This window comes from Coturnix japonica, unplaced genomic scaffold (genome assembly GCF_054131305.1).
Source record: "Coturnix japonica strain WE unplaced genomic scaffold, WE-NBRP24 Scf065, whole genome shotgun sequence".
NCBI lineage: Eukaryota > Metazoa > Chordata > Aves > Galliformes > Phasianidae > Coturnix > Coturnix japonica.
The window spans coordinates 690,064-717,658 of record NW_028188968.1 but is presented as its reverse complement, the minus strand read 5'-3'; positions in this window follow the sequence as shown (position 1 = coordinate 717,658).

The window sequence follows — 27,595 nt, the reverse complement described above, 5'->3', positions numbered from 1 at the left end:
TGATTTCTCCAGCCCTGAGAGCTCTCCTGCTTCTCCCTGTGATGGGAGACCGTATGGAAGGCCCTGCAGAAGTCTGGGTAGGTGATATCACTTGCTGGGAAAAACACGGAATGGGACTGGGGGACGTCCTGGCGGTGGGATCCTGCCTCAGCAGATCGGAATGGCAGTTCTGATCCACGTATTTTAACCTGAGTGAATCTGACACAAATGACAGAAGAGACGGGCCTGTGGGAAAAAAAATGTATGTGCCGCAATTTGTGGTGCAAGGTGTTCTCAGAACTGCTGCATACAGTGCCCAGGTGGCTTCCTTTTTCACGGGGAGAGGATTAACTAGGTAATTTTAATGAATCAATTTACTTTCTGTTCACCTTTCATACTACCTCTCAAAAAACTATCTTTGGATTCTCAAGTAGTATTTCTTGCTAAAGAGAATACGCGTGCAGCCTGCGCTTTCGTCTGCACAAAAGATCTTCTCATTATCTCTGTCTGTGTTTCTTTTAGACCCTGAGGTGGAGCAGAGTGGAACACAGACTTGGGGGAATCTTCAGTCAGGAGCAGGGACACGTAGTGCTCATCTTAGGTGCCTGGCTGACAACAAGAGCAGAGAGATAAGTATCATAGGGTCACGTGCCCATTTTATTTTCTTTTTCATTCATGATGCATAGAGGCGTTACCCAGACAAAGTGAGCATTTGTCAGCTGGACTTTCTAGAAATGACAAAACTGCAAAAGAATGCTGAGAGTTAATCTGGCACCCTCCTTTGGAGTCCTGCGGTGTCTGTCACTTATTCAGCTGTGCCCAAACACCTCCCATTGCGCTGCCACACCAGGATAGAATTGCAAGCCCACACTGAGTTCTGGAATGTTGTGGTGCCATGTTGGAATCAGATGTGACCATGTGGTCTTGCCTCCCCCCCTTGTGGGGGGTCATGTTGGACCAGGCTGGTGGCCCTTGGTGATGTCATAAGCGGCTGGAATGAGGGGAGGAGCGGTGCGTTCCGTGTTCCTTTGTGGGTGAGCAGGAGTTCGGAGTGGTTGGTTGGCTTGTTCTTCTTGTGCGTCTAGTGCCTTTTCTTCAGAAGTTTTTGCGCAGCAGCTTGTAGGTAAGCTGAACCAGCATGGGATGGACGGGTGGGCAGTGAGGTATTGAGAACTGGTGGCTGTCGGGGCTCACAGCACCGTATTGCTTACTCTTGACCACCAGACGTAGTTTTCCCCCGGTACACACGTTGCAAAGAGGGTGTCTGTAAAGGTGGCACCCGTCCCATGCTTCTTCCGTTGTCTTCTTTGCTCAATTGTGGAAGCATCATAAAGTTGCTGGGCAGACAGGCATCACGTAGCCTGAGACTCAGCATGTCTTGCAGCAAGTGGATGGGACGGTTGTGCTGTGTGTGTTATTCCATGGCTGTCTTAGCCCTGCTCACTGACCTGCTCTTTCTCTCTTCTCTGCCCACCCTCCGCCCACTGCCTCGGTGCAGCTTTTGCTCTCAGAACATCTGAGCAAAGTGACAAGGAACTGCTGCAGATAGTTTGAGGTGATCTTGTTGCCAGGTACGTGCCATGTTTTGTCCCCCCACATCGTTTTGCATGCCGTGGGTTTCTTCACTGTCCTCCAGCTTAGCCCTCAGAAGGGTGCTGTCTAATGCCCTGCTATCGCACTGTCAGAGCGCTCTGGGCGAATGCATCTGCTGCTCTGTGCCAGAGTCCCCATTTGCTGGCAGAGCGATAGCAACTTGTACAACACTGCCTAATAGGCTGTCACGTTGGAATAGACTGAAGCAAGGGGTAGTTTCTCCAACACTTGCCTATGCCGCAGGGTATGCAAGGGTAGTTCTGAAGAAGTCTCTCCATACTGTGCTGTGTGAATAGAGAAAACAGAAGCGTGTTTTTGCTCTGTTCCAGCTGGTCACACCTGTGGTGATGGGCGTTGCGTGCAGCAAGATCAGCGATGGGCCTGAGGTTGGGGTGACGGAGGTACAGTATGAAGCTCTGGCTTGTCTTTGTTTCTTGTGTTGAGCCAGCAGAGGGAGCCGCAGGTGTACTCTCCTTCTGGATAGAGTGGGCCAAAGGCGGACAGGCCACCTGCCCGTGCCAGTGCCATTGCAGATTAGTCTGTGTAGAGAGAGATGCATCTTTGCATGGCCTGCCGAACCCGCTGCACAGCAGGAAGAGAAACTACTGTCATGAGACGTGCAGCTCCTTCTGAAGTGCTCCTGATAAGGACGGAGCGCCTTTCCTGCAGCTTTCTCTGCAGATGTGCTCCTCATCTTGAAATCCTCCTCGTTTGCCCTCAGCTCCTGACCATGGACTTTGCTCTGTTTGCAGGCCTATAACATGTGGAAGCCGCAGCTGGAGCGTGCTGTATCATCTCTCAACGTACCAGCAATTGCGGCGGCCCATGTTATTAAGAGCTACGTCGCCCAGGCGCCGGATGAAGTCTCCCTGGAGGTAAGCAGTTACAGGCTTTCCTTGTTGTCATGCACTGGAGAGTACAGGTTGTGAATGCCTCAGGAATAGTCTCAGGCACCATCAGAATGTCTTGTGAGGTTAAGCTTCGAGGGTTTGGTTCCAGCTTAGACTTGTGCTGGGTTGGGAGGAGTTCAGCCATCTCTCCAATATGGTTGGATTGGGCATTGAACCTTCTGATCAAGCAGATCCTGCCCAGTGTGGGAGCCTGGTCTCTGAGCAAGAGCAGACCCGGTGTGAAGTGTGCAGATGTGTTCAGAAAGCTCTGCTAATTGATGCCCATGATTAAAGTGCAGCTCTTCCATAGCCTTCGGCAGAGAGCCTGCTGCTTTTGAGACCCATTTACTACTGCACAGCTCTATTGTGTATGTTGTGTAACTCTTGTACCTCCAAGTTCAGTTTTAGAAGGGAAAATGCCTTGGGGGCTGCATTGGTGCAATTGCTGTCAAGCTTTAGGATATTCTGCGGTGAAAAAGAAGGCAATTATTTGAGCTGCATTTTTCTCACAGCTGTGCTGAAGCTGGGGTTGACGTTTCAATCTCTTGCAGGTGGGAGACGTGGTGTGCATCACTGATATGCCACCAAAGGAGCTGAGCCCCTGGTGGAGAGGCAAGCGTGGCTTTCAGGTATGCACATGCTTCCATCAAGAGAGCGCAACTTCAGTAGAGTCAGGAATCTCAGATTGGAGTTGCTCTGCCTGCACAGGAGGGCTTCTGGACACAAATGGTTGCCCTGTTTCGGTGTCAGAGGACCTTCCCTTTGGCTCTGGGCTTGGGCTAATGCCCACCTGTCTTTTTGTTCTTGTTACAGGTTGGATCTTTCCCTAGTGAGTGCGTGGAACTCATTAGCGGAACAGTTCCTGAGTCCCTGGTCAATTCATTGCGAAAGCCAGGTACACATGTTACATTTGATAATGCGAGTTAGTAAAATGGGGTCAGAACGTGGCATTCAGGGGTTTCGTTAATGCCCGAGTTGAGCAAGATTAGCAAGAAGACTGCATTAAGCTCCATCACAACATGCAGACATCTGGCCCAATCCCACTGTGTATGTTATTGGGCTTGGGGAAGTCACAGAATCCTCCTCGAATGGCTTGGGACTGGAAGGGGCCTAAAGGATACTCAGGCTCCAAAGCCCCTGCCGCAGTCTGGGTCGCCAGCCTGCACATTTAGTAGGAAACGAGAGCAGGCTGTCCAGGGCCCCTTCCAACCTGGCCTTGGGCACTTGCAGGGATGGGGAAAATCTGTTATTGAGTGTCCTTGTTGGGAATGTTCTTCCCATTGTTCTGTGCTCTATCGAATGTGTTAAGTTCATCCAACCAATCCAAGCCTGAAATGAACTGATTTCTTTGTTTTGTTGCGCAGTGCCGAAGAAACGGGGCAAGTTCCTCCCCTTCCTTCGATCCCTGGTGAAGGCCCGGCCCCAGAGAGCGAGGCAGCCGGAGCCAGAGAAGGAAGGGGTGTTTGGGTGTGACCTGGGGGAGCACCTTCTCCGCTCTGGCCGTGATGGTAAGGAACAGCCCATTCCTGAGATCTTCCTCCGTTGGGCATCTATAGATGAAAAGGAGATCATATCCAGCAATTGTTTTGGCCTGAAAGTGTAGGAAGCCTTCTGGCAACAGAGAGCATCCTGCATCCTTTTCCTAGCTATTCTGGTCTTTAGATTCCCAGGAGAGCTGTGATGGGACTTGCAGTGTCTGTGGCTTTGCCAGAATTACTTTCTGCAGGCTGTTGATAGGTCGTGGCATTTCTGGAAAGCCAAGAACACATCTCTGTGCAGTTTCCTAACAGTTGTCTCTGCCAGCTTTCTCCTCTAAGGAGGAAGCAAGCAGTAGCCTGGCTGGGCTTAGTGGATGGGATGTGAGAAGAGCACGGCCTGAACCAGGACTTGAGTAAGAAGCTCAGCTAACCACTGGCTCTTGTTCTGTAGTCCCCCAGGTCCTCCAGAGCTGCTCTGAATTCATCGAGCAGAATGGCGTAGTGCAGGGGATATACCGCCTGTCCGGCGTTACGTCCAAGATCCAGCGACTACGGTAAGAGTGCTGCGACTGACACAGCTGTCAGTAGGGGCACGTGCCATGCTTCGGGCACTCCGAGGAACCCCTTCCTTTTCTTGACTGTATATTGTGTGGCTTTGGACTTGTTTTCGTCTTTCTCAATGCCCCCTGCCCAATTCTGTGTCCTTCTCTGCAGCCATGAATTTGATTCAGAGCAGCTTCCCGAGCTTAGCGTCCGTGACATTCACAGCGTGAGCTCCGTATGTAAGATGTACTTCAGGGAGCTCCCGAACCCTCTCCTGACCACCCAGCTGTATGACAAGTTCACGGTAAGCACAGGGCAATGTCTTGGAAAAGATATGTACCTTTTCCCTGGGCGTCCTGGCTGATGGTTGCAGCAGTGCCCCAGCTCGGAGGTCTTATTTCTGTTAGCCCCATGAGGCATGTCTTTGCCACATCCTACCTCTCACTGATGCCGCTTTTGGTGGTGCCAGGAGGTGCTTATTTAAGTTATTCACCATGCTTGCGAGAATTCCCTTTCCTTTGCTGTTCCCCAACTATTGGTAGAATGGGGTTAATAGCAAAGTGGAGTTGGAGACGAATGCCTGCTGCGAGGAGCTGCACTGCGCAATCAGGCAGTAAAGCCCCCCTGAGCTTGCACTGCTTGGCCTTGATGACGCAGTCTATGTGCTGCGGTCTTCCCCTGATGCCTCTTGGAAGGCGTCAAGTCTGCCTCGGTGCTGACCACCAGCACACTGTCCCCACGGTTCCCAAACCTGTAGCAGCTAATTAGGCTGACTGGTGTCTGAATCCCTTCCTGCCTTTTTCCAGGACGCTGCCGGTGCTGCTACCGAGGAGGAGAGGATGGTGAGAATGAAGGGCGCCATCCAGCAGCTGCCTGCTCCTCACTACAGGTCAGTGCTGTGCTCGGTCTGCTGAGCTCAGCCCTCCTGCCTTTCAGAGGGCGATGATGCTATCCAGGTGTTGCCTCACACCTGCAACATCATGCGTCTGCACACTGAAGCGGCTGAAGGCTGCATCAGGTCAATTGATTGGCTTTTTGGTTCTGAACATCTGCCCCTCTTGTTTTCCAGGACACTTGAGTACCTGATGAGGCATTTGGCATCTCTTGCTGGGAACTCCTCAGTCACCAACATGGACGCTCATAATTTAGCAATAGTGTGGGCTCCAAACCTCTTAAGGTAAACTTCTTTTCCTGTTTAAGCACAACGCTTAGTTCTGCTCTCCTGAAAGAAAGCAATCCTCCCTTCTTCTTCATCTAATGTGCTCTTCTCCTGTAAAAGCTGTCAGAAGTGGCTGGCAGCAGAGGAAGAGCCTGGACTGCTATCCCTTAACCCCAGGGGCACAATTTCTAGATGACAGTTACTGCTCTCTTGTTTAGCTGGGATTGCTGTGTCCTGGCTCATCCAGGAGAATTTCGTAGGTGGCATTGCTGATTGCCCACTGTTGAACTCTATAGAGCCCAGTTGGACTGCTTTGGGCTGCAAAAATTCAGACCTGGGGAAACAGTCTTGGAGGAATGACTTGTAAAATCTGCCTTTTCTTCAGATCCCAGCAGAGCCAGTCAGCCTGCGCCAGTGGAGGAGCTGCCAGCTTGGAAGTTCAGACACAGACAGCTGTAGTGGAATTCCTTATTGGCCACACAGACGGCCTCTTCGGCTCCAAATCCACGTCAGCCATGGGAGAGGGAGCAGGTGAGTGTCTTCCTTCATTAGATTGATCTTGATCCAATCCAGGCCTTCTCTGAGATCTTTCAAATACGCTTTGACTTTCAATGGGACAGGAGGCTTCAGGGCTTAGATGAGAGTATGGCACCCTGTTGCCGAATCCTGAGAATGTCCGAGGCCAGACTTTACATGGAGAAAACCATCCCTGCCTTTATGATGTTTTGAATGGGGGTGAAGCATGATTGAAGTGTGGCAGCAAAGCTTTCTGAGTTCCCAGACCTGTTTTCTAGGTTTGGTTTTTTTAATGTCTGTTTCGATACAGTGAGCAGCTCTAAATTATGACTGTGTCCTTTGCCACGAGCATATCTCTGAGAACCCGGTTACTTTGAGCTCCTCTTCTTCCAGTGGCTCGGATAAGCAAATCTGAGGAAAATGCAGAACGGGGATGGCTGTGCTGCCACTTTCTGATCCTCCCTCTTACCTGTGGTTTTCCCTTGCAGGGCCGAGTTCTGTACCTGGGTCCAGGTCTGTGTGGGAGTCTCCTCCTTGCGCAAAGCTGCTCACCCTGCAAGAGGCACAAGCTCTGAGAAGAGGCCAGAGCAGCTCTCCTGCAGTGAAACGAAGCAGTGAGATTGAAGTGGAGGAAGATCCCACAGAATTTCCAGGGAGATTCCACACAATTATTGATTTTCCATCTGAAAGGTAAAGAGGACTTCCCTTTCCAGCTTCTATCATTATTGGTCAGGTGGGCTTTATTGCTTTACTTTTTGTCCATTATATCTCCAAGGATTCAACTAACACACAGTTGCCCGACGGGCTCAGTGGAGCCACACAAGGGTGCCTTTACTTCCTCGTAGGGCAGGCAGTCATGAGATACAGGAAGCCACGATGACGTGTATCCTGGTCTGTGCTGGCTGTACCTGGAAACATTGGGGTTTCCAGATTTCAGGGCCACATGCCTGAAACCAGTTCCAGTTCTCCTCTAAGCAAAGCTGTTGGTCAGACTTGCTGGCACCAGAAATTAAAGATGGCAATGTGCAGAGTCCAAGGAGGTGTTAGCATATGACTCAGAGATTCTTTCGAGCCTCCCTTAAGGACGCACAGTTGCTCAGAAAGCAGTTACGCCTGCCAGCTCCTGTCCTGTCCAGCTGTGGAGCCTTCGCTCACATACTCTGCTTCTTGCTTGACATCGATGATAGGAATGTAGCCAGCAGGACTTCAGGGCTGAGCTGTAGGAATGGAAGCATCCTCTGCTGTTTGAAACAGAGCGTGTTTCTAAGCTGTGTTTCAGCAGAAACAAGGCAGTGCCAGGAAGGGGCAGTTATTGGCAAGGGCTCGGTGCAACTCTTCCCTCACCCTGCACCACAACTGACAGCATGCTCTATTTTCTCTCCAGACCACGCTCTTCCAGAAAGAAGAAAGAATCACCAGCTGGCAGTTGGTGTTCCTGCCTATGTCTGCGCAGACCATCCCCTGCGGCAAAACACCAACTGCAGAGCAGTGACAGGGAGCCTTCCGAAGAAGAACTCGTGGTGCTGGCAGGTAAGGGTGCAAATCCAGCTTTCAAAACACTGCTTGTCAGCAACACAGGTAGAATTCATGCTTTTGGTGGGCTTGTACCTTTTTCTGGCATTCAAGCCCGTGCCTGACATCTTCAGCTGACCCCTGTTTTTTCAAAGGAGGCTCTCAAGCTGTTTGAAGCCTACTTGACAGGCAGCACCAAGCCTTTTTGTCCATGGGCAGAGAAAGTTGGACGCTAACCCCTGTGTCTCCCCTCCTTCCTAGGTGAATCCAGCCCTTGTGAACCCACAAGAGCCAGGCCAAGTGCTGATTGCTCAGGGAGTGTTTCCATAAATGGAGAGCTCATGGGAATCACAATTCGCTGTAATTCAAATGACAGCCTTCCGTGTGACATCAGCGACGGAGAGAAGGAGGTCATCATTGTTCAGGCAGTCATTTCTCCCAGCTCTGCTGAAGGGGGTGCCCTGAGCCTGCCAGAAACCACAGTCACCAGCCTGGACTGTGACCAGATGCCTTCGCAGTGCAGCCCAGCTCAATCACAGCCAGAGTGCCTTGACAGCGAGAAGGAGGTCATCATTGTTCAGGCAATCATTTCTCCCAGCTCTGCAGAAGGAGATGATCTGAGCCTGCCAGAAACCACAGACACCAGCCTGGACTGTGACCCGATGCCTTCACAGTGCAGCCCAGTTCAATCACAGCCAGAGTGCCTTGACAGCGAGAAGGAGGTCATCATTGTTCAGGCAATCATTTCTCCCAGCTCTGCAGAAGGAGATGATCTGAGCCTGCCAGAAACCACAGACACCAGCCTGGACTGTGACCCGATGCCTTCACAGTGCAGCCCAGTTCAATCACAGCCAGAGTGCCTTGACAGCGAGAAGGAGGTCATCATTGTTCAAACAATCATTTCTCCCAGCTCTGCAGAAGGGGATGCCCTGAGCCTGCCAGAAACCACAGACACCAGCCTGGACTGTGACCTGATGCCTTCGCAGTGCAGCCCAGCCCAAACACAGCCAGACTGCCCTGACAGCAGCACCTCTGAGCAGGACCAAGTCTGTGTCACTGAGGAGGAGCCAAGCCTCTTGCAGGGGGACTTGGAGTCAGACCTCCAGTCCCAGGCACCAGGCAGCAGCACGAGCTCCAAGCCACCCTCTCCTCAACAACAGAGGATGAGTCCCATCGTTCCCATGGACCTCTCCTGTCCTCCTTTCTCCGAGTGACTAAAGGCACACTCATTCTCAATCAACAGGATGGGGTTTTGGAAGAAGAAATGCTTAGAAGTGAAAATTTCCAGTGTTCATTTACAAAGAACAGCAGCAGAATTATCATCATCCTGCTGCCAGTCTTCGGTGTTGCTGTTTGAAGGTTGAAAGAGCAGAGTGTTTCTTTCAAGAAAAATTGTTGGGCTTATTTGTATTTGTAAGCAAGCGGTTCAGAATGTGGGTGTCACCATTTGTTTTCCTGTGAAAATAACATGGCAAAAGTAACACTGCAAGTTCCCACATTTTGGAGGGGCATGTATGGTCTTACCAGATTTTCTAAGTGAAATAACTTATGACCAAACACTGCTCCTACTTTAGAATATATATCCTAAGTTCATCCCACTTATTACAGACAGAATCATCTTACGCTCTGTTATTGGAGTATGTGAGATGGTTTGCACTGTTGACTATACGTACTTCTAGCATCATAAAACCATAGAATATCCCAGTTTGGAAGGAAACGAAGGAGATCATCATGTACATCTCCTGGATCCACACAGGACTACCCCAAAATCAGACTCTATGTCTGAGAGCACTGTCCAAAATACTTCCTGAAATTTGGCAAGCCCAGTGCTGTGACTGCTAATTCTGGGGAGGCTGTTCTAGGGCCCAATCACGCTAAATCTTACACCCATTGATTCCTGAGACATTCTTGGATGACCATGTTCCTAGGTCATATGTATCCAAGTTAGATTACATGAACCAAGCAGATAAATGTGATTTCATCCACAACAATTTGACATAAACCTAAAAGCAATGTGTTTTGTAAATGGGAAAGAAACACAAAGCAGACACCGTTCTTACTCAAACCATAAAATGTCTAGATGTTTCATGAGAAAAAGAAATTTATATTGAATATATTTATACGTACATTTTATTGTACAGTAGAAATAAAAGAACATTAAAAACAATGAGAAAACGTGCTATTGTTTTATTTATCTTCACAATGATGATGAAGAAAATTAAGCGCTGACTTGTGTTGTCCCAGATTAGACTTCTCTAAGCGTAAACTCGGAGACTGAAACTACTGTCTTGATTTTCAGATGTCCTTTGTCCAAACCAGTGGGTTTGCTCAGGTGTGTGCAGGTCAGTGGGTATGTGTGCAAGGATGAGCATTCACATATATGTGCATGCACAGGGGTTTGCAGAGTGTTGGAGTTGCGCAAGGACACTGTGGTACCAGTGTGTGCGTGCACTTTGGGAGTGAAAGGAAGGTTTTACACATGTGTCTGTGTGTGTGCACACAGGGCTGCTCTAAGGGAAGCAGACACGTGAGTGTGTGTGAGCACATGGATAGTGCGTGGACGCAGTGGCAAAAATGTGTGCTTGCACAGGGGTGTGCTGAGGAGTTGGGTTGCACACAGGTGCACACAAAGGGATGTTTGTGGTAGGTGTAGGCACATACATGTTCCCAGGGATGGTTTGCACACGTCTGTGAATGCAAAGGAGGGCATAAGATGCAGTGTGTGCATGGGGGTGTGCAAAACAGGCAGGGTGGCGCATGGGTGTACGTGTGCACATGGATAGGGGAAGGCTGGGGTTACAGGTTGACCTGTGCTGAGGTGAGTGGGGGCTCACGGTGTTGCTCAGTGGTAGATTTGTTCACACTGAGTGCTAACAGGAAACTCGCACACCCATTTTGTTTCAGCTGTGCCAGTGCTGTGATCCCTCGCTGCTGGAATGGGGTGTTGGAAGGATGGTGTGCATGCCGAGCTCCTGTCTCTCTTGCAGAAATCAAGTGTAGAGCAAAAGGGATGTCTGGGCCAGGTGACCTCAAGAAGGCTGGCTGTTTTGGATGGTGGCAGCTGATGGAAACAGGTGTTCTGGGGACCGTTCAGCTTTTAACAGAAGTCAGGCGTCCTGCAGCAAGAACGACTAGGTTCTCAAATGACTTCAAACGTGCACACCGAGTATGTCTGTCCTGCCGTGCCATCTCTGCTTCTCTTTGATGAATGCATTTTTACGACCACGTGTTGGCCCTGTTTGCTTGTAGAAGGAGGAATGTTAGGTGCAGTTCTCACCGAGAACTTCTGCTAGGATTTCTGTGTAATTTGAATCATGAGTGTTAGCACAGTGAGTTGAAGGAGGGCCCCGGAAGCAAATTTGGTGCTGTTGAAGCACCGTGTGATGAGGTGTCAGGTAAGACGTGCTGGCAGATGTGGAAACCACTTTGGGATTGAGGTGAGAAGGAAAGGCAATGATGGAGCTGATGGCAAAGAGCTTCCTGGGGAGGCTAGGTGATTGTTTGGGACTGGATCCGGTCAACTTCTTGGTTGCTGGTGTCCATCCGCAGTTTGTGGAGCAATTTTCATCCCAGGGTCTGTCTGGTAGGACTGGGGCTTAGGCCAGGCCAAGGCAAATCCAGTGTGCTTTGCTCTCGTTCTTAGTGTTTTTGCTCAGGAGGGCAGGTGGCAATCCTCTTTGACCAAGGCCTGCAGGTGGGGTTTGCGGAGAAAGAGGTCTTGCAGTCCTTGTGTGACACCCATGGAGCTGTAGCGAGGCTGCATCAGTATAAAACGCTAGAAATCCACAGAAATCTGAAGGTGGGTTGTGGGCTCAAGTTATGCCGGAGGGGATGTGCATGCTCCTTTATGTGTGCTTTGTCTGCCTACTGTATGGCGGGTGGGCTTGGAAAGCTGGTACCATGTTTCTGTTGTCGGGAGGAGCGGATATCAACTCTTCTCTCCATTGAAATATTTAACAAAAGCGCCTCTGCTTGCTTCTTAGCATATGAATCATAGAATCATAGAATCACCAGGGTTGGAAAAGACCTAAAAGATCATCCAGTCCAACCGTTCTCCTGTTACCAACAGCTTCCACTAAATCATGTCCCTCAACACAACATCCAGTCATTCCTTGAACACCCCCAGGATCAGTGACTCCACCACCTCCTGGGCAGTCCATTCCAGTGACTAGCCACCCCTTTCTGAAAAGTAATATTTCCTAACATCCAGCCAGAATCGCCCCTGCTGCAGCTTGAAACCATTCCCTCTGGTCCTATCAATAATGACACGAGAGAAGAGGCTAACCCCCAGCTCACTACAACCTCCCTTCAGGAAGTTATAGAGAGCAAGAAGGTCTCCTCTGAGCCAGCTCTTCTCCAGGCTGAGCATTCCCAGGTGCTGCAGCCTCTCCTCATATTGCACAATTGTGCTCCAGACCCCTCGCCAGCTTTCTTGCCTGTCTTTGAACATGTTCCAAAGCCTCAGTGTCTTCCTTGCACTGAGGGGTCCAAAACTGGAAACAGAACTCGAGTTGTGGCCTCAACAGTGCTGAGTACAGGGGGACAATCACCTCTCCGCTCCTGCTGGCATCACTGTTTCTGGTGCAAAATGTATGCAAGTGTCACATGTGTGACATCCTTTTTGATAGAGTTCTGCGACGGGAGTCCAATGGATTTGAGACCTGACTTGAAGCCTGTGGGCATCACCCAGGAGTTGGGGTGAGAGGATTAGGCCTAGGAACAGGAACCTATTTGGTCATTATTAACTCTCACCTTTTTTGGTCAAAAATCTATGTGTGGTTTTTGTTGTTTTTTATGTTGTTTTTTTTTTTTGTTTGTTTTGGTTTTTTTTGTTGTTGTTTTTGTGGGTTTTTTGTTTGTTTGTTTGTTTTTTCACATAAAGAACAGGCTTATTGTGCAGCTTGTGAATGAATTCATTCACACCTGCTGATTGAGGCTGTTCTCTACATGGACCTGCAGTGGAAATGAACACTTGTGGTCCACTGTCTGGCCCCCACCTGCATGCTCAGATCAGCCAAGTTGTCAAGGCCTGGCTCTTGGTTGGTGAGTTGCGCCAAGGTTAGAGAGTTGGATTTTCTGGGCTTTGAGACACGTCTTCCAGTTGCACGTTGTGTTATTTCTGATGCGCTGACTTCTTGAGCTCCAGTCCCAAATAAGGATTCAGGTACTACCACAGCAGGAATGGTTTAGATTGGAATTGGAATGCAGAAGACTTGAGCCAGCAGGAACAGGGAATCGATCATTCCCCCGTACTCGGAACTGGTGAGCCCTCACCTTGAGTTCTTTGCTCTGTTCTGGGCCCCTCACTGCAAGAAGGACAATGAAATCCTGAGATGTGTCCAGAGAAGACCATTGAAGCTGTGAGGTGTCTAGAGCACTAGTCTTATGGGGAGCTTCTTATGGAACTGGGATTATTTAGTCTGGCTAAGAGGAGGCTCAGGGAAGACCTTATCATTCTCTACGATTACCTGAAGAGAGGTTATGTGGGGGTGGGGGTTTTCCTGCTCTTCTCCCATGTAACTAGTGACAGGACTGGAGGGAACGGCCTCAGGTTGTACCAAGGGAGATTCAGCTTGGATGCTAAGAAAACCATCTCGAAATGGGTGCTCAGACGCTGGACGCATTTGGATGGCTGAGCACTTTGATGGGTGAGCATCACACTGTGGGAAAACACGCAGTGGTTATCTCTGTGAACAGCCACATCTGTGGGGACTGGTGGCTTTTTCATGTTACCCTTGTGATTCAGGTCCTACATCCAGGTACTCGTGCTGTTTGAAAGCACCATCTTAGAGGCAGCCTTGATTTCTCCAGCCCTGAGAGCTCTCCTGCTTCTCCCTGTGATGGGAGACCGTATGGAAGGCCCTGCAGAAGTCTGGGTAGGTGATATCACTTGCTGGGAAAAACACGGAATGGGACTGGGGGACGTCCTGGCGGTGGGATCCTGCCTCAGCAGATCGGAATGGCAGTTCTGATCCACGTATTTTAACCTGAGTGAATCTGACAAAAATGACAGAAGAGAGGGGCCTGTGGGAAAAAAAATGTATGTGCCGCAATTTGTGGTGCAAGGTGTTCTCAGAACTGCTGCATACAGTGCCCAGGTGGCTTCCTTTTTCACGGGGAGAGGATTAACTAGGTAATTTTAATGAATCAATTTACTTTCTGTTCACCTTTCATACTACCTCTCAAAAAACTATCTGTGGATTCTCAAGTAGTATTTCTTGCTAAAGAGAATACGCGTGCAGCCTGCGCTTTCGTCTGCACAAAAGATCTTCTCATTATCTCTGTCTGTGTTTCTTTTAGACCCTGAGGTGGAGCAGAGTGGAACACAGACTTGGGGGAATCTTCAGTCGGGAGCAGGGACACGTAGTGCTCATCTTAGGTGCCTGGCTGACAACAAGAGCAGAGAGATAAGTATCATAGGGTCACGTGCCCATTTTATTTTCTTTTTCATTCATGATGCATAGAGGCGTTACCCAGACAAAGTGAGCATTTGTCAGCTGGACTTTCTAGAATTGACCTAGGCATTGAAATTGGTTCGAAGCACCTCAAAGAGCCCTGCAAAAGAATGCTGAGAGTTAATCTGGCACCCTCCTTTGGAGTCCTGCGGTGTCTGTCACTTATTCAGCTGTGCCCAAACACCTCCCATTGCGCTGCCACACCAGGATAGAATTGCAAGCCCACACTGAGTTCTGGAATGTTGTGGTGCCATGTTGGAATCAGATGTGACCATGTGGTCTTGCCTCCCCCCCTTGTGGGGGTCATGGTGGACCAGGCTGGTGGCCCTTGGTGATGTCATAAGCGGCTGGAATGAGGGGAGGAGCGGTGCGTTCCGTGTTCCTTTGTGGGTGAGCAGGAGTTCGGAGTGGTTGGTTGGCTTGTTCTTCTTGTGCGTTTAGTGCCTTTTCTTCAGAAGTTTTTGCACAGCAGCTAGTAGGTAAGCTGAACCAGCATGGGATGGACGGGTGGGCAGTGAGGTATTGAGAACTGGTGGCTGTCGGGGCTCAAAGCACCGTATTGCTTACTCTTGACCACCAGACGTAGTTTTCCCCCGGTACACACGTTGCAAAGAGGGTGTCTGTAAAGGTGGCACCCGTCCCATGCTTCTTCCGTTGTCTTCTTTGCTCAATTGTGGAAGCATCATAAAGTTGCTGGGCAGACAGGCATCACGTAGCCTGAGACTCAGCATGTCTTGCAGCAAGTGGATGGGATGGTTGTGCTGTGTGTGTTATTCCATGGCTGTCTTAGCCCTGCTCACTGACCTGCTCTATCTCTCTTCTCTGCCCACCCTCCGCCCACTCCCTCGGTGCAGCTTTTGCTCTCAGAACATCTGAGCAAAGTGACAAGGAACTGCTGCAGATAGTTTGAGGTGATCTTGTTGCCAGGTACGTGCCATGTTTTGTCCCCCCACATCGTTTTGCATGCCGTGGGTTTCTTCACTGTCCTCCAGCTTAGCCCTCAGAAGGGTGCTGTCTAATGCCCTGCTATCGCACTGTCAGAGCGCTCTGGGCGAATGCATCTGCTGCTCTGTGCCAGAGTCCCCATTTGCTGGCAGAGCGATAGCAACTTGTACAACACTGCCTAATAGGCTGTCACGTTGGAATAGACTGAAACAAGGGGTAGTTTCTCCAACACTTGCCTATGCCGCAGGGTATGCAAGGGTAGTTCTGAAGAAGTCTCTCCATACTGTGCTGTGTGAATAGAGAAAACAGAAGCGTGTTTTTGCTCTGTTCCAGCTGGTCACACCTGTGGTGATGGGCGTTGCGTGCAGCAAGATCAGCGATGGACCTGAGGTTGGGGTGACGGAGGTACAGTATGAAGCTCTGGCTTGTCTTTGTTTCTTGTGTTGAGCCAGCAGAGGGAGCCGCAGGCGTACTCTCCTTCTGGATAGAGTGGGCCAAAGGCGGACAGGCCACCTGCCTGTGCCAGTGCCATTGCAGATTAGTCTGTGTAGAGAGAGATGCATCTTTGCATGGCCTGCCGAACCCGCTGCACAGCAGGAAGAGAAACTACTGTCATGAGACGTGCAGCTCCTTCTGAAGTGCTCCTGATAAGGACGGAGCGCCTTTCCTGCAGCTTTCTCTGCAGATGTGCTCCTCATCTTGAAATCCTCCTCGTTTGCCCTCAGCTCCTGACCATGGACTTTGCTCTGTTTACAGGCCTATAACATGTGGAAGCCGCAGCTGGAGCGTGCTGTATCATCTCTCAACGTACCAGCAATTGCGGCGGCCCATGTTATTAAGAGCTACGTCGCCCAGGCGCCGGATGAAGTCTCCCTGGAGGTAAGCAGTTACAGGCTTTCCTTGTTGTCATGCATTGGAGAGTACAGGTTGTGAATGCCTCAGGAATAGTCTCAGGCACCATCAGAATGTCTTGTGAGGTTAAGCTTCGAGGGTTTGGTTCCAGCTTAGACTTGTGCTGGGTTGGGAGGAGTTCAGCCATCTCTCCAATATGGTTGGATTGGGCATTGAACCTTCTGATCAAGCAGATCCTGCCCAGTGTGGGAGCCTGGTCTCTGAGCAAGAGCAGACCTGGTGTGAAGTGTGCAGATGTGTTCAGAAAGCTCTGCTAATTGATGCCCATGATTAAAGTGCAGCTCTTCCATAGCCTTCGGCAGAGAGCCTGCTGCTTTTGAGACCCATTTCCTACTGCACAGCTCTATTGTGTATGTTGTGTAACTCTTGTACCTCCAAGTTCAGTTTTAGAAGGGAAAATGCCTTGGGGGCTGCATTGGTGCAATTGCTGTCAAGCTTTAGGATATTCTGCGGTGAAAAAGAAGGCAGTTATTTGAGCTGCATTTTTCTCACAGCTGTGCTGAAGCTGGGGTTGACGTTTCAATCTCTTGCAGGTGGGAGACGTGGTGTGCATCACTGATATGCCACCAAAGGAGCTGAGCCCCTGGTGGAGAGGCAAGCGTGGCTTTCAGGTATGCACATGCTTCCATCAAGAGAGCGCAACTTCAGTAGAGTCAGGAATCTCAGATTGGAGTTGCTCTGCCTGCACAGGAGGGCTTCTGGACACAAATGGTTGCCCTGTTTCGGTGTCAGAGGACCTTCCCTTTGGCTCTGGGCTTGGGCTAATGCCCACCTGTCTTTTTGTTCTTGTTACAGGTTGGATCTTTCCCTAGTGAGTGCGTGGAACTCATTAGCGGAACAGTTCCTGAGTCCCTGGTCAATTCATTGCGAAAGCCAGGTACACATGTTACATTTGATAATGCGAGTTAGTAAAATGGGGTCAGAACGTGGCATTCAGGGGTTTCGTTAATGCCCGAGTTGAGCAAGATTAGCAAGAAGACTGCATTAAGCTCCATCACAACATGCAGACATCTGGCCCAATCCCACTGTGTATGTTATTGGGCTTGGGGAAGTCACAGAATCCTCCTCGAATGGCTTGGGACTGGAAGGGGCCTAAAGGATACTCAGGCTCCAAAGCCCCTGCCGCAGTCTGGGTCGCCAGCCTGCACATTTAGTAGGAAACGAGAGCAGGCTGTCCAGGGCCCCTTCCAACCTGGCCTTGGGCACTTGCAGGGATGGGGAAAATCTGTTATTGAGTGTCCTTGTTGGGAATGTTCTTCCCATTGTTCTGTGCTCTATCGAATGTGTTAAGTTCATCCAACCAATCCAAGCCTGAAATGAACTGATTTCTTTGTTTTGTTGCGCAGTGCCGAAGAAACGGGGCAAGTTCCTCCCCTTCCTTCGATCCCTGGTGAAGGCCCGGCCCCAGAGAGCGAGGCAGCCGGAGCCAGAGAAGGAAGGGGTGTTTGGGTGTGACCTGGGGGAGCACCTTCTCCGCTCTGGCCGTGATGGTAAGGAACAGCCCATTCCTGAGATCTTCCTCCGTTGGGCATCTATAGATGAAAAGGAGATCATATCCAGCAATTGTTTTGGCCTGAAAGTGTAGGAAGCCTTCTGGCAACAGAGAGCATCCTGCATCCTTTTCCTAGCTATTCTGGTCTTTAGATTCCCAGGAGAGCTGTGATGGGACTTGCAGTGTCTGTGGCTTTGCCAGAATTACTTTCTGCAGGCTGTTGATAGGTCGTGGCATTTCTGGAAAGCCAAGAACACATCTCTGTGCAGTTTCCTAACAGTTGTCTCTGCCAGCTTTCTCCTCTAAGGAGGAAGCAAGCAGTAGCCTGGCTGGGCTTAGTGGATGGGATGTGAGAAGAGCACGGCCTGAACCAGGACTTGAGTAAGAAGCTCAGCTAACCACTGGCTCTTGTTCTGTAGTCCCCCAGGTCCTCCAGAGCTGCTCTGAATTCATCGAGCAGAATGGCGTAGTGCAGGGGATATACCGCCTGTCCGGCGTTACGTCCAAGATCCAGCGACTACGGTAAGAGTGCTGCGACTGACACAGCTGTCAGTAGGGGCACGTGCCATGCTTCGGGCACTCCGAGGAACCCCTTCCTTTTCTTGACTGTATATTGTGTGGCTTTGGACTTGTTTTCGTCTTTCTCAATGCCCCCTGCCCAATTCTGTGTCCTTCTCTGCAGCCATGAATTTGATTCAGAGCAGCTTCCCGAGCTTAGCGTCCGTGACATTCACAGCGTGAGCTCCGTATGTAAGATGTACTTCAGGGAGCTCCCGAACCCTCTCCTGACCACCCAGCTGTATGACAAGTTCACGGTAAGCACAGGGCAATGTCTTGGAAAAGATATGTACCTTTTCCCTGGGCGTCCTGGCTGATGGTTGCAGCAGTGCCCCAGCTCGGAGGTCTTATTTCTGTTAGCCCCATGAGGCATGTCTTTGCCACATCCTACCTCTCACTGATGCCGCTTTTGGTGGTGCCAGGAGGTGCTTATTTAAGTTATTCACCATGCTTGCGAGAATTCCCTTTCCTTTGCTGTTCCCCAACTATTGGTAGAATGGGGTTAATAGCAAAGTGGAGTTGGAGACGAATGCCTGCTGCGAGGAGCTGCACTGCGCAATCAGGCAGTAAAGCCCCCCTGAGCTTGCACTGCTTGGCCTTGATGACGCAGTCTATGTGCTGCGGTCTTCCCCTGATGCCTCTTGGAAGGCGTCAAGTCTGCCTCGGTGCTGACCACCAGCACGCTGTCCCCACGGTTCCCAAACCTGTAGCAGCTAATTAGGCTGACTGGTGTCTGAATCCCTTCCTGCCTTTTTCCAGGACGCTGCCGGTGCTGCTACCGAGGAGGAGAGGATGGTGAGAATGAAGGGCGCCATCCAGCAGCTGCCTGCTCCTCACTACAGGTCAGTGCTGTGCTCGGTCTGCTGAGCTCAGCCCTCCTGCCTTTCAGAGGGCGATGATGCTATCCAGGTGTTGCCTCACACCTGCAACATCATGCGTCTGCACACTGAAGCGGCTGAAGGCTGCATCAGGTCAATTGATTGGCTTTTTGGTTCTGAACATCTGCCCCTCTTGTTTTCCAGGACACTTGAGTACCTGATGAGGCATTTGGCGTCTCTTGCTGGGAACTCCTCAGTCACCAACATGGACGCTCATAATTTAGCAATAGTGTGGGCTCCAAACCTCTTAAGGTAAACTTCTTTTTCTGTTTAAGCACAACGCTTAGTTCTGTTCTCCAGAAAGAAAGCAATCTTCCCTTCTTCTTCATCTAATGTGCTCTTCTCCTATAAAAGCTGTCAGAAGTTTCTGGCAGCAGAGGAGGAGCCTGGACTGCTCTCCCCCAACCCCAGGGACACAATTTCTAGGTGACAGTTACTGCTCTCTTGTTTAGCTGGTACTACTTTGTCCTTGTTCATCCAGGAGAATTTCGTAGGTGGCATTGCTGATTGCCCACTGTTGAACTCTATAGAGCCCAGCTGGACTGCTTTGGGCTGCATAAATTCAGACCTGGGGAAACAGTCTTGGAGGAATGACTTGTAAAATCTGCCTTTTCTTCAGATCCCAGCAGAGCCAGTCAGCCTGCGCCAGTGGAGGAGCTGCCAGCTTGGAAGTTCAGACACAGACAGCTGTAGTGGAATTCCTTATTGGCCACACAGACGGCCTCTTCGGCTCCAAATCCACGTCAGCCATGGGAGAGGGAGCAGGTGAGTGTCTTCCTTCATTAGATTGATCTTGATCCAATCCAGGCCTTCTCTGAGATCTTTCAAATACGCTTTGACTTTCAATGGGACAGGAGGCTTCAGGGCTTAGATGAGAGTATGGCACCCTGTTGCCGAATCCTGAGAATGTCCGAGGCCAGACTTTACATGGAGAAAACCATCCCTGCCTTTATGATGTTTTGAATGGGGGTGAAGCATGATTGAAGTGTGGCAGCAAAGCTTTCTGAGTTCCCAGACCTGTTTTCTAGGTTTGGTTTTTTTAATGTCTGTTTCGATACAGTGAGCAGCTCTAAATTATGACTGTGTCCTTTGCCACGAGCATATCTCTGAGAACCCGGTTACTTTGAGCTCCTCTTCTTCCAGTGGCTCGGATAAGCAAATCTGAGGAAAATGCAGAACGGGGATGGCTGTGCTGCCACTTTCTGATCCTCCCTCTTACCTGTGGTTTTCCCTTGCAGGGCCGAGTTCTGTACCTGGGTCCAGGTCTGTGTGGGAGTCTCCTCCTTGCGCAAAGCTGCTCACCCTGCAAGAGGCACAAGCTCTGAGAAGAGGCCAGAGCAGCTCTCCTGCAGTGAAACGAAGCAGTGAGATTGAAGTGGAGGAAGATCCCACAGAATTTCCAGGGAGATTCCACACAATTATTGATTTTCCATCTGAAAGGTAAAGAGGACTTCCCTTTCCAGCTTCTATCATTATTGGTCAGGTGGGCTTTATTGCTTTACTTTTTGTCCATTATATCTCCAAGGATTCAACTAACACACAGTTGCCCGACGGGCTCAGTGGAGCCACACAAGGGTGCCTTTACTTCCTCGTAGGGCAGGCAGTCATGAGATACAGGAAGCCACGATGACGTGTATCCTGGTCTGTGCTGGCTGTACCTGGAAACATTGGGGTTTCCAGATTTCAGGGCCACATGCCTGAAACCAGTTCCAGTTCTCCTCTAAGCAAAGCTGTTGGTCAGACTTGCTGGCACTAGAAATTAAAGATGGCAATGTGCAGAGTCCAAGGAGGTGTTAGCATATGACTCAGAGATTCTTTCGAGCCTCCCTTAAGGACGCACAGTTGCTCAGAAAGCAGTTACGCCTGCCAGCTCCTGTCCTGTCCAGCTGTGGAGCCTTCGCTCACATACTCTGCTTCTTGCTTGACATCGATGATAGGAATGTAGCCAGCAGGACTTCAGGGCTGAGCTGTAGGAATGGAAGCATCCTCTGCTGTTTGAAACAGAGCGTGTTTCTAAGCTGTGTTTCAGCAGAAACAAGGCAGTGCCAGGAAGGGGCAGTTATTGGCAAGGGCTCGGTGCAACTCTTCCCTCACCCTGCACCACAACTGACAGCATGCTCTATTTTCTCTCCAGACCACGCTCTTCCAGAAAGAAGAAAGAATCACCAGCTGGCAGTTGGTGTTCCTGCCTATGTCTGCGTAGACCATCCCCTGCGGCAAAACACCAACTGCAGAGCAGTGACAGGGAGCCTTCCGAAGAAGAACTCGTGGTGCTGGCAGGTAAGGGTGCAAATCCAGCTTTCAAAACACTGCTTGTCAGCAACACAGGTAGAATTCATGGTTTTGGTGGGCTTGTACCTTTTTCTGGCATTCAAGCCCGTGCCTGACATCTTCAGCTGACCCCTGTTTTTTCAAAGGAGGCTCTCAAGCTGTTTGAAGCCTACTTGACAGGCAGCACCAAGCCTTTTTGTCCATGGGCAGAGAAAGTTGGACGCTAACCCCTGTGTCTCCCCTCCTTCCTAGGTGAATCCAGCCCTTGTGAACCCACAAGAGCCAGGCCAAGTGCTGATTGCTCAGGGAGTGTTTCCATAAATGGAGAGCTCATGGGAATCACAATTCGCTGTAATTCAAATGACAGCCTTCCGTGTGACATCAGCGACGGAGAGAAGGAGGTCATCATTGTTCAGGCAGTCATTTCTCCCAGCTCTGCTGAAGGGGGTGCCCTGAGCCTGCCAGAAACCACAGTCACCAGCCTGGACTGTGACCAGATGCCTTCGCAGTGCAGCCCAGCTCAATCACAGCCAGAGTGCCTTGACAGCGAGAAGGAGGTCACCATTGTTCAGGCAATCATTTCTCCCAGCTCTGCAGAAGGAGATGATCTGAGCCTGCCAGAAACCACAGACACCAGCCTGGACTGTGACCCGATGCCTTCACAGTGCAGCCCAGTTCAATCACAGCCAGAGTGCCTTGACAGCGAGAAGGAGGTCATCATTGTTCAGGCAATCATTTCTCCCAGCTCTGCAGAAGGAGATGATCTGAGCCTGCCAGAAACCACAGACACCAGCCTGGACTGTGACCCGATGCCTTCACAGTGCAGCCCAGTTCAATCACAGCCAGAGTGCCTTGACAGCGAGAAGGAGGTCATCATTGTTGAAACAATCATTTCTCCCAGCTCTGCAGAAGGGGATGCCCTGAGCCTGCCAGAAACCACAGACACCAGCCTGGACTGTGACCTGATGCCTTCGCAGTGCAGCCCAGCCCAAACACAGCCAGACTGCCCTGACAGCAGCACCTCTGAGCAGGACCAAGTCTGTGTCACTGAGGAGGAGCCAAGCCTCTTGCAGGGGGACTTGGAGTCAGACCTCCAGTCCCAGGCACCAGGCAGCAGCACGAGCTCCAAGCCACCCTCTCCTCAACAACAGAGGATGAGTCCCATCGTTCCCATGGACCTCTCCTGTCCTCCTTTCTCCGAGTGACTAAAGGCACACTCATTCTCAATCAACAGGATGGGGTTTTGGAAGAAGAAATGCTTAGAAGTGAAAATTTCCAGTGTTCATTTACAAAGAACAGCAGCAGAATTATCATCATCCTGCTGCCAGTCTTCGGTGTTGCTGTTTGAAGGTTGAAAAAGCAGAGTGTTTCTTTCAAGAAAAATTGTTGGGCTTATTTGTATTTGTAAGCAAGCGGTTCAGAATGTGGGTGTCACCATTTGTTTTCCTGTGAAAATAACATGGCAAAAGTAACACTGCAAGTTCCCACATTTTGGAGGGGCATGTATGGTCTTACCAGATTTTCTAAGTGAAATAACTTATGACCAAACACTGCTCCTACTTTAGAATATATATCCTAAGTTCATCCCGCTTATTACAGACAGAATCATCTTACGCTCTGTTATTGGAGTATGTGAGATGGTTTGCACTGTTGACTATATGTACTTCTAGCATCATAAAACCATAGAATATCCCAGTTTGGAAGGAAACGAAGGAGATCATCATGTACATCTCCTGGATCCACACAGGACTACCCCAAAATCAGACTCTATGTCTGAGAGCACTGTCCAAAATACTTCCTGAAATTTGGCAAGCCCGGTGCTGTGACTGCTAATTCTGGGGAGGCTGTTCTAGGGCCCAATCACGCTAAATCTTACACCCATTGATTCCTGAGACATTCTTGGATGACCATGTTCCTAGGTCATATGTATCCAAGTTAGATTACATGAACCAAGCAGATAAATGTGATTTCATCCACAACAATTTGACATAAACCTAAAAGCAATGTGTTTTGTAAATGGGAAAGAAACACAAAGCAGACACCGTTCTTACTCAAACCATAAAATGTCTAGATGTTTCATGAGAAAAAGAAATTTATATTGAATATATTTATACGTACATTTTATTGTACAGTAGAAATAAAAGAACATTAAAAACAATGAGAAAACGTGCTATTGTTTTATTTATCTTCACAATGATGATGAAGAAAATTAAGCGCTGACTTGTGTTGTCCCAGATTAGACTTCTCTAAGCGTAAACTCGGAGACTGAAACTACTGTCTTGATTTTCAGATGTCCTTTGTCCAAACCAGTGGGTTTGCTCAGGTGTGTGCAGGTCAGTGGGTATGTGTGCAAGGATGAGCATTCACATATATGTGCATGCACAGGGGTTTGCAGAGTGTTGGAGTTGCGCAAGGACACTGTGGTACCAGTGTGTGCGTGCACTTTGGGAGTGAAAGGAAGGTTTTACACATGTGTCTGTGTGTGTGCACACAGGGCTGCTCTAAGGGAAGCAGACACGTGAGTGTGTGTGAGCACATGGATAGTGCGTGGACGCAGTGGCAAAAATGTGTGCTTGCACAGGGGTGTGCTGAGGAGTTGGGTTGCATACAGGTGCACACAAAGGGATGTTTGTGGTAGGTGTAGGCACATACATGTTCCCAGGGATGGTTTGCACACGTCTGTGAATGCAAAGGAGGGCATAAGATGCAGTGTGTGCATGGGGGTGTGCAAAACAGGCAGGGTGGCGCATGGGTGTACGTGTGCACATGGATAGGGGAAGGCTGGGGTTACAGGTTGACCTGTGCTGAGGTGAGTGGGGGCTCACGGTGTTGCTCAGTGGTAGATTTGTTCACACTGAGTGCTAACAGGAAACTCGCACACCCATTTTGTTTCAGCTGTGCCAGTGCTGTGATCCCTCGCTGCTGGAATGGGGTGTTGGAAGGATGGTGTGCATGCCGAGCTCCTGTCTCTCTTGCAGAAATCAAGTGTAGAGCAAAAGGGATGTCTGGGCCAGGTGACCTCAAGAAGGCTGGCTGTTTTGGATGGTGGCAGCTGATGGAAACAGGTGTTCTGGGGACCGTTCAGCTTTTAACAGAAGTCAGGCGTCCTGCAGCAAGAACGACTAGGTTCTCAAATGACTTCAAACGTGCACACCGAGTATGTCTGTCCTGCCGTGCCATCTCTGCTTCTCTTTGATGAATGCATTTTTACGACCACGTGTTGGCCCTGTTTGCTTGTAGAAGGAGGAATGTTAGGTGCAGTTCTCACCGAGAACTTCTGCTAGGATTTCTGTGTAATTTGAATCATGAGTGTTAGCACAGTGAGTTGAAGGAGGGCCCCGGAAGCAAATTTGGTGCTGTTGAAGCACCGTGTGATGAGGTGTCAGGTAAGACGTGCTGGCAGATGTGGAAACCACTTTGGGATTGAGGTGAGAAGGAAAGGCAATGATGGAGCTGATGGCAAAGAGCTTCCTGGGGAGGCTAGGTGATTGTTTGGGACTGGATCCGGTCAACTTCTTGGTTGCTGGTGTCCATCCGCAGTTTGTGGAGCAATTTTCATCCCAGGGTCTGTCTGGTAGGACTGGGGCTTAGGCCAGGCCAAGGCAAATCCAGTGTGCTTTGCTCTCGTTCTTAGTGTTTTTGCTCAGGAGGGCAGGTGGCAATCCTCTTTGACCAAGGCCTGCAGGTGGGGTTTGCGGAGAAAGAGGTCTTGCAGTCCTTGTGTGACACCCATGGAGCTGTAGCGAGGCTGCATCAGTATAAAACGCTAGAAATCCACAGAAATCTGAAGGTGGGTTGTGGGCTCAAGTTATGCCGGAGGGGATGTGCATGCTCCTTTATGTGTGCTTTGTCTGCCTACTGTATGGCGGGTGGGCTTGGAAAGCTGGTACCATGTTTCTGTTGTCGGGAGGAGCGGATATCAACTCTTCTCTCCATTGAAATATTTAACAAAAGCGCCTCTGCTTGCTTCTTAGCATATGAATCATAGAATCATAGAATCACCAGGGTTGGAAAAGACCTAAAAGATCATCCAGTCCAACCGTACTCCTGTTACCAACAGCTTCCACTAAATCATGTCCCTCAACACAACATCCAGTCATTCCTTGAACACCCCCAGGATCAGTGACTCCACCACCTCCTGGGCAGTCCATTCCAGTGACTAGCCACCCCTTTCTGAAAAGTAGTATTTCCTAACATCCAGCCAGAATTGCCCCTGCTGCAGCTTGAAACCATTCCCTCTGGTCCTATCAATAATGACAGGAGAGAAGAGGCTAACCCCCAGCTCACTACAACCTCCCTTCAGGAAGTTATAGAGAGCAAGAAGGTCTCCTCTGAGCCAGCTCTTCTCCAGGCTGAGCATTCCCAGGTGCTGCAGCCTCTCCTCATATTGCACAATTGTGCTCCAGACCCCTCGCCAGCTTTCTTGCCTGTCTTTGAACATGTTCCAAAGCCTCAGTGTCTTCCTTGCACTGAGGGGTCCAAAACTGGAAACAGAACTCGAGTTGTGGCCTCAACAGTGCTGAGTACAGGGGGACAATCACCTCTCCGCTCCTGCTGGCATCACTGTTTCTGGTGCAAAATGTATGCAAGTGTCACATGTGTGACATCCTTTTTGATAGAGTTCTGCGACGGGAGTCCAATGGATTTGAGACCTGACTTGAAGCCTGTGGGCATCACCCAGGAGTTGGGGTGAGAGGATTAGGCCTAGGAACAGGAACCTATTTGGTCATTATTAACTCTCACCTTTTTTGGTCAAAAATCTATGTGTGGTTTTTGTTGTTTTTTATGTTGTTTTTTTTTTTGTTTGTTTTGGTTTTTTTTGTTGTTGTTTTTGTGGGTTTTTTGTTTGTTTGTTTGTTTTTTCACATAAAGAACAGGCTTATTGTGCAGCTTGTGAATGAATTCATTCACACCTGCTGATTGAGGCTGTTCTCTACATGGACCTGCAGTGGAAATGAACACTTGTGGTCCACTGTCTGGCCCCCACCTGCATGCTCAGATCAGCCAAGTTGTCAAGGCCTGGCTCTTGGTTGGTGAGTTGCGCCAAGGTTAGAGAGTTGGATTTTCTGGGCTTTGAGACACGTCTTCCAGTTGCACGTTGTGTTATTTCTGATGCGCTGACTTCTTGAGCTCCAGTCCCAAATAAGGATTCAGGTACTACCACAGCAGGAATGGTTTAGATTGGAATTGGAATGCAGAAGACTTGAGCCAGCAGGAACAGGGAATCGATCATTCCCCCGTACTCGGAACTGGTGAGCCCTCACCTTGAGTTCTTTGCTCTGTTCTGGGCCCCTCACTGCAAGAAGGACAATGAAATCCTGAGATGTGTCCAGAGAAGACCATTGAAGCTGTGAGGTGTCTAGAGCACTAGTCTTATGGGGAGCTTCTTATGGAACTGGGATTATTTAGTCTGGCTAAGAGGAGGCTCAGGGAAGACCTTATCATTCTCTACGATTACCTGAAGAGAGGTTATGTGGGGGTGGGGGTTTTCCTGCTCTTCTCCCATGTAACCAGTGACAGGACTGGAGGGAACGGCCTCAGGTTGTACCAAGGGAGATTCAGCTTGGATGCTAAGAAAACCATCTCGAAATGGGTGCTCAGACGCTGGACGCATTTGGATGGCTGAGCACTTTGATGGGTGAGCATCACACTGTGGGAAAACACGCAGTGGTTATCTCTGTGAACAGCCACATCTGTGGGGACTGGTGGCTTTTTCATGTTACCCTTGTGATTCAAGTCCTACATCCAGGTACTCGTGCTGTTTGAAAGCACCATCTTAGAGGCAGCCTTGATTTCTCCAGCCCTGAGAGCTCTCCTGCTTCTCCCTGTGATGGGAGACCGTATGGAAGGCCCTGCAGAAGTCTGGGTAGGTGATATCACTTGCTGGGAAAAACACGGAATGGGACTGGGGGACGTCCTGGCGGTGGGATCCTGCCTCAGCAGATCGGAATGGCAGTTCTGATCCACGTATTTTAACCTGAGTGAATCTGACACAAATGACAGAAGAGACGGGCCTGTGGGAAAAAAAATGTATGTGCCGCAATTTGTGGTGCAAGGTGTTCTCAGAACTGCTGCATACAGTGCCCAGGTGGCTTCCTTTTTCACGGGGAGAGGATTAACTAGGTACTTTTAATGAATCAATTTACTTTCTGTTCACCTTTCATACTACCTCTCAAAAAACTATCTGTGGATTCTCAAGTAGTATTTCTTGCTAAAGAGAATACGCGTGCAGCCTGCGCTTTCGTCTGCACAAAAGATCTTCTCATTATCTCTGTCTGTGTTTCTTTTAGACCCTGAGGTGGAGCAGAGTGGAACACAGACTTGGGGGAATCTTCAGTCAGGAGCAGGGACACGTAGTGCTCATCTTAGGTGCCTGGCTGACAACAAGAGCAGAGAGATAAGTATCATAGGGTC